The sequence below is a fragment of the Ranitomeya imitator genome, chromosome 2 (genome assembly GCF_032444005.1).
Source record: "Ranitomeya imitator isolate aRanImi1 chromosome 2, aRanImi1.pri, whole genome shotgun sequence".
Lineage (NCBI taxonomy): Eukaryota > Metazoa > Chordata > Amphibia > Anura > Dendrobatidae > Ranitomeya > Ranitomeya imitator.
In genome coordinates, this window is record NC_091283.1 from 105,951,126 (window position 1) to 105,966,117 (window position 14,992).

Genomic DNA, 14,992 nt, shown 5'->3' on the forward strand with positions numbered 1-14,992 from the left:
TGCCCAGCCACGACTGCGTTTCTTTCTGCAAGAACTCGGACAGAACTTCCGCGGTGTGTCTGTTGTCGCCCAAACACTTCATAGCCAATACAGCCTGCTGACGTTTGCCAGTAGCTGCCCCATAATGGGAGACCTGGTGTGCAACAGTGGCAGCTGCGGATGGAGTGGTTGTGCGACTGCGGTCTGTGGACGAGCTCTCGCTTCTGCAGGAGGACGAAGAGGAGGAGGAGGGGGTGCGAACGGCTACAGCCAATTGTTTCCTAGACCGTGGGCTAGGCAGAACTGTCCCAAACTTGCTGTCCCCTGTGGACCCTGCATCCACCACATTTACCCAGTGTGCCGTGATGGACACGTAACGTCCCTGGCCATGCCTACTGGTCCATGCATCTGTTGTCAGGTGCACCTTTGTGCTCACAGATTGCCTGAGTGCATGGACGATGCGCTCTTTAACATGCTGGTGGAGTGCTGGGATGGCTTTTCTGGAAAAAAAGTGTCGACTGGGTAGCTCGTAGCGTGATACAGCGTAGTCCATCAGGGCTTTGAAAGCTTCGCTTTCAACTAACCGGTAGGGCATCATCTCTAACGAGATTAGTCTAGCTATGTGTGCGTTCAAACCCTGTGTACGCGGATGCGAGGCTAAGTACTTCCTTTTTCTAACCATAGTCTCATGTAGGGTGAGCTGGACTGGAGAGCTGGAGATCGTGGAACTAGCGGGGGTGCCGGTGGACATGGCAGACTGAGAGACGGTGGGAGATGGTATTGTTGCCACCGGTGCCCTAGATGCAGTGTTTCCTACTACGAAACTGGTGATTCCCTGACCCTGACGGCTTTGGCCTGGCAAAGAAACCTGCACAGATACTGCAGGTGGTACGGAAAATGGTGGCCCTACACTGCCGGAAGGGATGTTGCGTTGCTGACTAGCTTCATTGGCCGAGGGTGCTACAACCTTAAGGGACGTTTGGTAGTTAGTCCAGGCTTGCAAATGCATGGTGGTTAAATGTCTATGCATGCAACTTGTATTGAGACTTTTCAGATTCTGTCCTCTGCTTAAGGTAGTTGAACATTTTTGACAGATGACTTTGCGCTGATCAATTGGATGTTGTTTAAAAAAATGCCAGACTGCACTCTTTCTAGCATCGGATACCTTTTCAGGCATTGCAGACTGAGCTTTTGGGCAAGATACGGGCCCGGCAGATGGAACCTGTTGCGATGTTGATGCCTGCTGCGGCCCCTCCTCCTCCGCTTCAGAACTGCTGCCGCCTGCACCCTGTTCCCCCAATGGCTGCCAATCGGGGTCAAGAACTGGGTCATCTATTACCTCTTCTTGTAGCTCGTGTGCAACTTCGTCTGTGTCACCGTGGCGGTCGGTGGTATAGCGTTCGTGATGGGGCAACATAGTCTCATCAGGGTCTGATTCTTGATCAGCACCCTGCGATGGCAATGTTGTGGTCTGAGTCAAAGGACCAGGATAGTAGTCTGGCTGTGGCTGTGCATCAGTGCACTCCATGTCAGATTCAACTTGTAATGGGCATGGACTGTTAACTGCTTCACTTTCTAAGCCAGGGACGGTATGTGTAAAGAGCTCCATGGAGTAACCCGTTGTGTCGCCTGCTGCATTCTTCTCTGTTGTTGTTTTTGCTGAAGAGGACAAGGAAGCGACTTGTCCCTGACCGTGAACATCCACTAACGACGCGCTGCTTTGACATTTACCAGTTTCACGAGAGGAGGCAAAAGAGCTAGAGGCTGAGTCAGCAAGATAAGCCAAAACTTGCTCTTGCTGCTCCGGCTTTAAAAGCGGTTTTCCTACTCCCAGAAAAGGGAGCATTCGAGGCCTTGTGTAGCCAGACGACGAACCTGGCTCCACAGCTCCAGACTTAGGTGCAATATTTTTTTTCCCACGACCAGCTGATGCTCCACCACTACCACTACCCTCATTACCAGCTTACAATGAACGCCCCCGGCCACGACCTCTTCCACCAGACTTCCTCATTGTTTTAAAAACGTTAACAAACGAACGGTATTTGTTGCTGTCACACAACTTACACGGTGAGCTATAACTTCAGTATGATTTAGCTACCCCTTTACAGGTGGGTGAGACCACAACGAAAATCAGCCACAATGTTACACACTCTGTTGTTGTTGGCAACAAATGAGATGGCACACACGCAGGACTGTCACTGAAGCGCAAATGTAAATATTTATCTCCCACTGATTTGTGTTTGTTTTTTTTAAAAGGGAGACTTCAGAAAAAAAAAAAATTAAAAAAAAAATTATTTTTACAGAAGAATTTATAAAACAAATAAAATGAAATGATTGTTTCAGGGAGAATTTAGGAAAAAAAAAAAAAAAAGGCTTTGTAGGGCCCACTGAGTGAGAGAGGACGCACACAGGAGTCAGGAGTGGCACACAAGCCCAGAGGCCAATATTAATCTCCCACCGATTGATTTAGTTATTTTTTTTGGTAGATTTTGGAACCCAAATCAAGCTAAAAAAATTAATAGGCTTTCTATGGCCCACAATTGGGGAGAGAGAGAGAGATGGCACACCCAGGAGTCAAGACTGGCACACAAGCAGAAGGGGCAATATGAATCTCCCACAGTTTTTTTTTTTTTTTTTTTTTTTTTCAGGGAGACTTGAGAGAAAAAAAAATACCCAAAAAATGATTTTTTTCAGGAATAATTTAGAAACCAAAGAAAATAAAATGATTGTTTCAGGGAGAATTTAGAAAACAAATAAAACAAAAAATAGGCTTTCTAGGGCCCACTGAGTGACAGATGACGCACACAGGAGTCAGGAGTGGCACACAAGCCCAGAGGCCAATATTAATCTCCCACTGATTGATTTAGTGATTTTTTTTGGTAGATTTTGGAACCCAAATCAAGCAAAAAAATTAATAGGCTTTCTATGGCCCACAATTGGGGAGAGAGAGAGAGATGGCACACCCAGGAGTCAAGACTGGCACACAAGCAGAAGGGGCAATATGAATCTCCCACAGTTTTTTTTTTTTTTTTTTTTTTCAGGGAGACTTGAGAGAAAAAAAAATACCAAAAAAATGATTTTTTTCAGCAATAATTTAGAAACCAAAGAAAATAAAATGATTGTTTCAGGGAGAATTTAGAAAACAAATAAAACAAAAAATAGGCTTTCTAGGGCCCACTGAGTGACAGATGACGCACACAGGAGTCAGGAGTGGCACACAAGCCCAGAGGCCAATATTAATCTCCCACTGATTGATTTAGTGATTTTTTTTGGTAGATTTTGGAACCCAAATCAAGCAAAAAAATTAATAGGCTTTCTATGGCCCACAATTGGGGAGAGAGAGAGAGATGGCACACCCAGGAGTCAAGACTGGCACACAAGCAGAAGGGGCAATATGAATCTCCCACAGTTTTTTTTTTTTTTTTTTTTTTCAGGGAGACTTGAGAGAAAAAAAAATACCAAAAAAATGATTTTTTTCAGGAATAATTTAGAAACCAAAGAAAATAAAATGATTGTTTCAGGGAGAATTTAGAAAACAAATAAAACAAAAAATAGGCTTTCTAGGGCCCACTGAGTGACAGATGACGCACACAGGAGTCAGGAGTGGCACACAAGCCCAGAGGCCAATATTAATCTCCCACTGATTGATTTAGTGATTTTTTTCAGGTAGATTTTGGAACCCAAATCAAGCAAAAAAATTAATAGGCTTTCTATGGCCCACTATTTGTGAGAGAGATGGCACGCTCAGGACTGGCACACAAGCCCAGAGGCCAATATTAATCTCCCATTTTTTTTTTTCCAGGGAAAATTTATAAACCCAATAAAAAAAATAATAATAAATAGGCTTTCTATGGCCCACTATCTGAGAGAGAGAGATGGCACGCTTAGGACTGGCACACAAGCCCAAAGCCCAATATTAATCTCCCACTGATTGATTTAATGATTTTTTCAGGTAGAATTTAGAACCCAAATCAAGCAAAAAAATTAATAGGCTTTCTATGGCCCACTGAGTGAGAGATGGCACACACAGGAGTAAGGAGTGGCACACAAGCCCTGAGGCCAATATTTTTCTCCCACTGATTGATTGATTGATTTTTTCAGGTAGAATTAGGAACCCAAATCAACCCAAAAAATAAATAGGCTTTCTATGGCCCACTATTTGTGAGAGAGATGGCACGCTCAGGACTGGCACACAAGCCCAGAGGCCAATATTAATCTCCCACTTTTTTTTTTTTTCCAGGGAAAATTTATAAACCCAATAAAAAAAATAATAATAAATAGGCTTTCTATGGCCCACTATCTGAGAGAGAGAGATGGCACGCTTAGGACTGGCACACAAGCCCAAAGGCCAATATTAATCTCCCACTGATTGATTGATTGATTTTTTCAGGTAGAATTATGAACCCAAATCAACCAAAAAAATAAATAGGCTTTCTATGGCCCACTATTTGTGAGAGAGATGGCACGCTCAGGACTGGCACACAAGCCCAGAGGCCAATATTAATCTCTCACTTTTTTTTTTTCAGGGAAAATTTATAAACCCAATAAAATAATAAAAAAAATAGGCTTTCCATGGCCCACTATCTGAGAGAGAGAGAGATGGCACGCTTAGGACTGGCACACAAGCCCAAAGGCCAATATTAATCTCCCACTGATTGATTTATTGATTTTTTCAGGTAGAATTTAGAACCCAAATCAAGCAAAAAAATTAATAGGCTTTCTATGGCCCACTGAGTGAGAGATGGCACACACAGGAGTAAGGAGTGGCACACAAGCCCTGAGGCCAATATTTTTCTCCCACTGATTGATGTTGTGATTTTTTCTGGTAGATTTTGGAACCCAAATCAAGCAAAAAAATAAATAGGCTTTCTATGGCCCACTGAGTGAGAGATGACACAGACAGAGATGGCACTCTAGCAGAAATGTCAATCTTAATCTCCCACAAAAAAAAAAAAAAAAAAAAAAAGGAACTGTCCTTCAATTACTATCTCCCTGCAGTAATCTCAGCCAGGTATGGCAGGCAGCAATAAGGAGTGGACTGATGCACAAATTAAATAAAAAGTGTGGACAAACAAACAAGATAGCTGTGCAGAAAGGAAGGAACAAGAGGATTTGTGCTTTGAAAAAAGCAGTTGGTTTGCACAGCGGCGTACACACAGCAATGCAGCTATCAGGGAGCCTTCTAGGGCAGCCCAATGAGCTACAGCGCTGAGGAAAAAAAAAAAAAAGGAGCTTCCACTGTCCCTGCACACCGAAGGTGGTGTTGGGCAGTGGAAATCGCTACAGCACAAGCGGTTTTGTGGTTAATGGACCCTGCCTAACGCTATCCCTGCTTCTGACGAAGCGGCAGCAACCTCTCCCTAAGCTCAGATCAGCAGCAGTAACATGGCGGTCGGCGGGAACTCCCCTTTATAGCCCCTGTGACGCCGCAGACAGCAAGCCAATCACTGCAATGCCCTTCTCTAAGATGGTGGGGACCAGGACCTATGTCATCACGCTGCCCACACTCTGCGTTTACCTTCATTGGCTGAGAAATGGCGCTTTTCGCGTCATTGAAACGCGACTTTGGCGCGAAAGTCGCGTACCGCATGGCCGACCACGCACAGGGGTCGGATCGGGTTTCATGAAACTCGACTTCGCCAAAAGTCGGCGACTTTTGAAAATGTTCGACCCGTTTCGCTCAACCCTACCAGAGTATGCTAGAGTAAAATGTCAGAAATCCTTATGTAAAAAAAAAACAAGAGAACAAGCCATAACTACTCCATACAAAGGTGCAAAACTTCTGTGTTGGTTGGAGGAATGCATGAAATAAAGACTCTCATGTTGTTCTATGTCTTTGGATCATAGCAATCCAAATAGCCATATAATAAAAGATCGTAAAGTGGGGCTCTCCATGCATTTTGTATTTCTTTATTGCATGTCATATGACAGTACACAAGACAGGAGGAGCTCGGGGATTCAACAACTCCTTTCCTGTGTATTGTCATATGCCATTACATTGGAAGAAAAGAATAATGCATGGCGATCAGCACATTGCGATCCTTTATTCTCTGGTTATTTAAAATGTCAGAAACTTGTTGCATCCTTGCTTGTCCGTGCATCAAAAAAGGCAAATCTATGTATTCTATAAGCTATGCCTGCTGTGGTATTATTGCCATTTTGGTAATTTAATAGTAAAAAAATGCATGTAGGCTCTCCAGGAGTAAAGAAAATGTCTTATCAGTGCCACCTACCGTATATTAACTAGCCTTTAAAGATCCTTTGAAAGACATTTAAAACATGACTCGGGTTAGGCTCTGTTCACATGCCCAGAAGTGATCAGTTAGAACGAGTCCTGCAGCAATTCGATTGCGAAAAAGTTGTGAAGATGCAACTTTTAAGTCTGTTCTAAAATAACTGATCTCTGCTGGATCCATTTTTTATTTTCAACTTTGAAGTCTATGGAAAATGGATCCAATAATTAGCCGTCCCTTCTTCTTTAATTTGTAATGGATCCATTTTTTGCTTACTGGATCCATATACGTAGGTTATATATTCATACTAGAATGTGAGCTTCTCTGCTCCCTTCTGTCCTACCCTCAGACGGGCAAAAAGTTTGCAAATGGATGTAAACCTATAAAAGCACACTAGGTTGCGGGGTGAATGGAGATGGGTGAATACAGAGCCCATCAAAAATAGAAATATGTCCGAAAGTCCACAACCAAGCGGTAGAGGTATCAAAAACAATTTTATTAAAGTGTCAAATGCACAGAATTATGATAAATATACATGGACAAAAAACAATGGATGGGAAAAAATAGGCAAAACAACACCAGAATGAAGATGGCCCTTCCCTGCTCCCACCACGCCGGCGTTCTGTCACCAGCATGTCCCAAGGTAATGTTACAGCACCATTAGCAGCATACATGTATTTTTCCTAGGACTTGGGTTTGCTGGTGACATTCACACCTCTATGCCCTTGATCTTTTTGTACACAGTTATACATTTTTACGAGATATTTTACTCTGATGGGCTACCTCTATGGGTTTGTTATATATTATCTTATACTATGATGTCCTCCCTTAGGGCTGCCCATCCGTGAACCTTTTTCATTTTTGACCAATGAGCATATACCGGCGTGTTGGTGTAGTTAGGATGCCTGGATTTTTCTGTGTCTTTCCCCAGCATTTAGTTTAACATCTTCTATGCTGGTGTTGTTTTGCCTATTTTTTCCCATCCATTGTTTTTGTCCATTCTGTGCATTTGACACTTTAATAAAATTGTTTTTGATACCTCTACCGCTTGGTTGTGGACTTTCGGTGGGCTCTGTATTCACTCATCTCCATTCGCCCCGCAACCTAGTGTGCTTTTATAGGTTTACATGTTTTGGCCTAGAGGTATGCCCTCTGCTGGCCGAGAGGGCATTTTTGGTTTAGGTGCTCCAAGTTTGTAAATGGAGTCTGAGCATGGGAAAGGAGAGAAGAGAAGGTCACATTCCAATGTGGATATTTACTAAACTTGCATCAAAACAGCTGTTCTAAGTGCATGAACAAGGCAGCTAAAACGGCCCTTTCAGAATGGAGCTTGAGAGACAAAGAAGCAAGACAAGGTAGTGGAGTACCTTACAAAGATTCATAACTGTGCAAAGAATGGTCAATAATTCAATGAATTAAAAAAATGTTTTGCTATGCTATAACATGTGAATTGCTTTTTGAAATTCTCACTTGAGGAAAAAAAAACTAAGCACTATTTCTAAATATTAACATTTATAAAACGATATTTTCATTGTGTCCATTACAGAATTATTACTTATGTTTGCAGCAACTCCCCCTTAACTCCTTTCATTTTCAAAAGAATAGACAGAATTAAAATAAACCAGGCATCCTCATGGACATCAGGATGTCTTCATCTGATTGCAGTCTTAAGGTAGAGCCGTCTTATTGTTTCTAAGCAGCCACAAGACTAAAAAATCTACGTTTCAACATCCTTACCCGTGCGCCTCTGAACTCTCCATCAGTAGAGGGATTAATTTGGATACACTTGACTGACTTGAAACTGAAAAAGACCTGAGATATTGGCCTATTTATACGGCATTTCTTTTTTTATTTAGTTTAATGCTGTGGAATATATTGTCATAATAGATCTACCTCTAACGCCATTTCCAGCTCAAGGAAGAGAACCAGCACAGCAGAAAGGAACCAGAGGAATCTTACATAATAAAAGAGCTATTTATCCCCACTGCTCACTTCAAAGTCGACTGCGTAGTAATGATTCAGGCCGGTCTATTTTAAGATTTCTTTTATGGCTATTATTTTCAATAAAGATCGGTTTAACATCAAGGTGAGCAAATCCAGAAATACAGATTTATCATTGCTTTAAAACTGATAATCCCTCTTTCTATATAAAAGCATCTACATCAGCAATTATCCCTTTAAACCTTTGGTGGAAATTGGAGCTATATGCTATCTGCGGTTGCATCTGGACAGAACATAAGCTTAACTTGACTTTATTTCCGTGGAACTTGTTTTTCCTGCATGGTGGAATGGTGGTGAGTGTTTGACATAGAATCATAGAATGTCAGAGTTGGAAGGGACCTCCAGGGTCATCATGTCCAACCCCTGCTCAATGCAGGATTCACTAAACCATCCCAGACAGATGTCTGTCCAGCCACTGTTTGAAGACTTCCCTTGATGGAGAACTCACCACCTCTCATGGCAGCCTGTTCCACTCACATTTTACTTTCCCTTTTTTTATTACATTTTCTTGTTTTTTTTTATGTAACTAATTTATTGCTTAGCTCTAGCCCAAGACCAAGACCTAACCCTAGCACTGGTAAGTGTTAAAAAAAAGTTTGAAAATATTTAAAATGTATAATATTGTTGTCTTATTTTATTTTTTTATTTTTTTATTTATTTAACCAAAGGAGACTTTAATAAATTTCAGACAGCACTTCTAGTAGATCTCAGTCTCTACTCTCACAAAAAAGTGAGAGGAGAGGCAAATGTCAGCATATGTGGAGTGGACATGATTGAGGCTTTCCCAGCCACAACCGGGCGGATGCAAGTCGCTCCAAGAAATCATTTTTGCAGCAGGAAAATTTGACAATGGGGAAGAAAAAGGAGCTCAAAATGTTGTGCCCCTATATAATTTGGCAACAGGGTCAACTGTTCTTGTAGCTCCTTCATGATATGCCACTGAGTGTAGTCAAAAGCCAGAACATACCTATCATATTCTCTTTATATAACTAAGGGCTCAGTCAGACGGCTGTATTAAAAACACATGCTATCACGCTCAGGTCAGAAGAACCAACAGGGGATTGCGATGTGATCCTGGCATGAGTAATATGGCCATCTGACTGCACCCTAAAGAGTACACTCGACTTCTTCTTTGTCCCTCATGCTTTGTCCTATCGGTCGGAGGTGTGCTGTAATTTGAAGCTCCATGGCCTCAAAGCAAAATCTGTAACAGGGCCAACCACTTGCATATATACTTACAGTGAGGGAAATAAGTATTTGATCTGATTTTGTAAGTTTGCCCACTGACAAAGACATGAACAGTCTATAATTTTAAGGGTAGGTTAATTTTAACATTGATAGAATATCAAAAATAAAATCCAGAAAATGACATTGTATAAATTTTATAAATTTAATTGCATTTTGCAGTGAGAAATAAGTATTTGATCCCCTACCAACCCCTTGTTGGCAAGCACAGCAGTTTGAGCACTTGTCAGGAGGAATTTTGGTCCACTCCTCTTAGCAGATCATCTCTAAATCATTAAGATTTTGAGGCTAAAAAATGGTAGGGACACACTGGCGCTAAGAATAAGTGGGTTTAAAGCTGCTGATACCAGACAGGTGCCGTGCCACCCCTGTCACACCCACAAGGTGGAAGAAAGAAAATCTAACAAGTGAGGTATTGCGCTAAAACATCTACAACAAGCTAGAAATGTGGGTTCTTACATAGAACCTATAGTGTGCCCATAAACGGCTGATGCTGGAACTAACAATATGATAGTGATAGCTGTGATAAAGCAAAATAACACTACAAACTTACTTCTTGTCTGGACCGCGGAAGGTATGCCCGTAGGTATAGAGGCCTGCGGGTGTTGTTGGCAGGGGTTCAGGCACACTATAGGTTCTATGTAAGAACCCACATGTCTAGCTTGTTGTAGATGTTTTAGCGCGATACCTCACTTGTAAGATTTTGAGGCTGTCACTTGGCAACTCAGAGCTTCAACTCCCTCCATAAGTTTTCTATGGCATTAAGGTCTGGAGACTAGCTAGACTACTGCATGACCTTAATGTGCTTCTTTTTGAGCCACTCCCTTGTTGCCTTGGCTGTATGTTTTTGGATATTGTCTTGATGGAAGATCCAGCCACAACCCATTTTTAACATCCTGGTGGAAAGAAGGAGGTTATCACTCAGGATGTTATGATACATGGCTCCATCCATTCTCCCATTGATGCGGTGAAGTAGTCATGTGCCCTTAGCAGAGAAACTCCCCCAAAACATAATGTTTCCACCTCCATGCTTAACAGTGTGGATGGTGTTCTTTGGATTATAGGCATTTCTCTTCCTCAAAAAACGGCGATTTGAGTTAATGCCAAAGATCTCAATTTTTGTCTCATCTGACCACAGCACCTTCTCCCAATCACAGAATCATCCAAGTGTTCATTGGCAAACTTCAGACGGCCTCCACATGTGCCTCCTTGAGCAGGGAGACCTTGCGGGCACTGCAGGATTTTAAACCTTTACGGCGTAATGTGTTAACAATGATTTTCTTGGTGACTGTGGTCCCAGCTGCCTTGAGCTCATTGACAAGTTATCCCCGTGTAGTTTTAGGCTGATCTCTCATCCTCCTCATGATCAAGGATCCCCCACAAAGTGAGTTTTTGCATGGTGCCCCAGATCGATGTTGATTGACAGTCATTTTGTATTTCTTCCATTTTCTTTCTATTGCACCAACAGTTATCTCCTTCTCACCCAGCATCTTACTTATGGTTTTGTAGCCCATTGCTGCTTTGTTCAAGTCTATGATCTTGCCCCTGACATCCTTAGAAAGCTCTTTGGTCTTGCCCGCCCATATTGTAGAGGTTATACTCTGACTGATTAATTGAGTCTGCGGACAGGAGTCTTTTATAAAGGTGACTATGTAGGACAGCTGTCTTTAATGCAGGTAACAAGTTGATTAGAATTGTCTAATTGGTCTGTAGGAGCCAGAACTCGTAATGATTGGTAGGGGATCAAATACTTATTTCTCAATGCAAAATGCAAATAAATTTATATAATTTATACAATGTGATTTTCTGGATTTTATTTTTGATATTCTATCACTGAATGTTAAAATTAACCTACCCTTAAAATTATAGACTGTTCATGTCTTTGTCAGTTGCAAACTTACAAAATCAGCAAGGGATCAAATACTTATTTTCCCCACTGTACATATATTTGTATATACTTACATATACTTATAATACTAGTGTGATGTTAAGTGGCAGAATGGTCTCTGGGCCCAGTAAGTATCCATGGGGGTGATTCATCAAAACCAGTGATTCTCTCACCGGTCTTGATGATGGTGTGCTGCAGTGGATGCTTCTGATTAAATAAGAGGATTGAATGAGGCGAGCTATGTAGTGGTGGGCGCCACTACGGGCCTCTCTCCACACATCTTACTCAATATTTGTGGCTTTAGAAGTGTCACCGCTCATTATGAATTTGTTGCCCGGGTCCCCCCATGCCCCGTCACACTGCGGTCTCACCACATCTCTACCCAGTCTGTCAGAGATGGGTCAAGAATGTCGTGAAAACAGCAGAAGTCACATTTTTTGCTCATCCTTGCATTGCACAAAAAAGTTGAAACTTTTCAGCATTTTTTTTTTTTAAGAATCGTCCCCTATATTCTTGAGATGACTGCTACCCTTTGCACCCGAAATAATCTACATTACTTTCTATTTTCTTAGAAAACAAAACATGTTTTTTTATGAGAGAAAATATTCCAACCTGATGTGTAAAGGGATGTTCCATCATTTAGTAAGTCAGTTTTTTAGAAGCCAACATTATTAGAAAAAAGATTAAGCAAGTTTTAAGAAACAATTATCCAGCCTGGAAAGCAGAGCCAAAGAGTGACTGCGCGTTTCATCAACAATTTCTTCTCTCTGTTATTTCTTCGCTCAGACTGCCCTGCATTTTCATTTCCAGTTTACTATGATTGTTGGTTGTCATGGCAATCCCATCTTTCCTAATTTCTGTGACTCAGAGAGGTCATTTTACATTCTACTGACAAAATATTTTTGTATGGGAATGACTGATTACTGCCAAAAAAATATTGTTGTTCTGTAGAAATTAACTATTGCCAAAAACATATGTGTCTGACCCGGCATAGTAATTGCCAAAGACTAAGGAACAAATTTGTAAACAGGTAACAAGATTCATTATAGGGAAGCTTCCCCATAGCCCAAGTTAATGATTATATTTAGAAACTGCATAAACAGCAGTTCTTTTATATCCTGTGCTTAGTGAAATTATTTGCCCAAGCTGCATTTTTCTAATATCCTGTAAGGCTTCAGGAATTTTCATTTTCCATTGGTGCCTCATAAAATGCACAAAGTTTTAGCACATTCTGTAATTCGCACAGTTTAAACAGCAGTACACTACAATTAAGTGGCCCTTAAGTTACAATGGCCTTAAGATTACAGTACAATATTTTTAACATACAAAGGTCTATACCTTTAATATATAATGCCAACATAAGCCTGCTTATCTGCATGGGCATATCACTGGTAAAACATCTGTATTCAAGGCCGGACTGGCCATCTGGCAGTTCTGGCAATTGCCAGATGGACGGTTGCCAGCAGTGAGCCACTCAGTCACTCTGTAGGGCTTTCCTGTAACAGGAATGCTCAATAAGAGGTCATTCATCAAATGCTTTGGATCAGTTTTGGAATTTAAAAGAAGGGGTGTAAGGAATATCGTCTCTCCTTGTGGAGATTTCCATGCCTGACATGCCAGTGTAAAGAGACTTACAGGCTATAAAATGCCCATGTATTGATGTAGCTACCCATTTAAAAGAAAAAAATGCATCCCTTGGGATCAGTTCAGTACGTCAATGTGGCCCTTGGGCCAAAAAAATGTTGTGTGTCCCTGTTTTAGACAATAACATTTTGACTTTCCCCATCACTGTACTTTCAAGCTCTTTTGATTCATCTAATTTTGTGGTGAATTTTCCGCTAGATGAGTTGTTTTCCAGAGGAAGTACTAAGCAAGATGTTAATTTGGTTATGCCAGGGCATAGAGTTCATAGACTATGAATTAAGCCTCAGGTCATTAAAAGGCCATAATATTCTACTTACAAGTATCAAACAAGTATCAAACTATATTATTTGTATTTTTAGCTGTAAATTGCGAGGATGCAGATGTCTCGTCGGGACCTTTTTCTGCAAGTTTTAGAAAACTTCTCATAAACAACAGGATTCGAGCATATGTGCTGACGGGGCCTAGACTATAATGGTGCTGACAGAGTGAACATGCGCTCTTATGTGTATAATTTTCTGGTGTATATCTCTGAATATAGGAATCATTAAACCGTAAAGACGCACAGCACAAAATGTTCACCAAATTATAGCCTTATGTGCTTTTATCCATAATTTGATGAACATATTCCTAAAACATCTGTAAGTACGTGCAGTATGTTTTCATAAGGCTGGGTTCACATTACGTCCAGGCAGTCCGTTAAACGGACTGCGTTACACCGCGGCATAACGCCCAAAAATGGGCGTGCGCTTGCGATGTGTCGTCATTCAGTGACGGACCCTGGGACGCAGGCTGCAGCGTTTCTGGGTCCATCACCGCTTAGCGCAGATAGAGCATCTGCTAGCTCTATCTGCACTAGCGCGATGGCATGTTGGCAGCACTTGCGTTAACGCAGCCCGTTTAACGCACGTGTTGAACGGCTGCTTTAATGCAATGTGAACTTAGCCTAAGACTAAGTAGAAACAACATGCCGTATAAACCAGCACTATGAAAACAGCAGTAATCTAGCACACAGATGCATGCCATCCAATAGTCTTTGGGCGAGAATCTAAAAAATTCCTACTAATTTCACAAGATTATTAATTATATTTCAAAGGTCAGTATAGGGTTGCAAGTGTTGGAGTTGGATGTCAGATAAAATAAGTTGCAATCTTCACCGATAAAAAAAATAAATTATAAGATAGCATCTGCCCGATAGTACTCTCATGATGCCAGGCATCGCCATGCGGGCTTCCACATAATGGTTGAAGCTATTACATCATGTGGTCTAGCGCAGTCAATCAGGACTATCACAAAGACAATAAAATATGAGTGCAGGGAAATCAGTGGCAAAGATTTTGAAGTCTAGGGATAGGAGTTCAGAGCGCACAGTCCATCATTAAAGGTAGGGGATAAAAAGGCCTAAATCTTATTGTGATGTACTGTAACAACACAGAAAAACATAGAAATGGGAGTGGTTGTCTCAGTCTGTGAATAATAATAAACAGATTCAAGTAATAGAGAGGTGCTGGACCTGCAGAGTTGGTGTGAACTGTGAATCGATTGAACTGTGATGCACTTCTGTAACAGTACTTTAACAAAGCAATACTTTTTTTACCCTTGATACACGTACAAACAAGCAGAGCTGTTTAATACCCCTTTGCTCTAATTTTGGGCTTCCATTGAAGAGCTCAACAAGGGATTAATACATTACTAGGAGACCTCATAGTGCTGTGTTCTAGGCAATTGGAGCCTTTACAGTATTGATATTTACAGCAAATGTATTACCTCATAAATCTAATTTTAGGGGAAAACTTAATGAAGCTGTGGAATTTGTATTTCAAAAGATGAGATCATCTCTAATATTTAGTCTAAAAGAACCCTGTAAGTAAAACTATGAGCTCCTGGGCCTCAATACTTTATGTAACGACCTGAAATGACAGCTGCTTCTGAAACCGACGACAGTTACGTCTCTGAATCTCATAATCCAGGAATCAAATAATAGTGAATGTCATACTATACGTCT

General features: G+C 41.3%; 1 protein-coding gene across 1 annotated transcript in view; it reads left to right on the plus strand.

Annotated features, from left to right (window-relative positions):
• The window catches only part of TRPC5 (transient receptor potential cation channel subfamily C member 5), a 499,839-nt gene that overhangs the window by 296,372 nt on the left and 188,475 nt on the right, over window positions 1-14,992 (plus strand). The window lies entirely within an intron of this gene.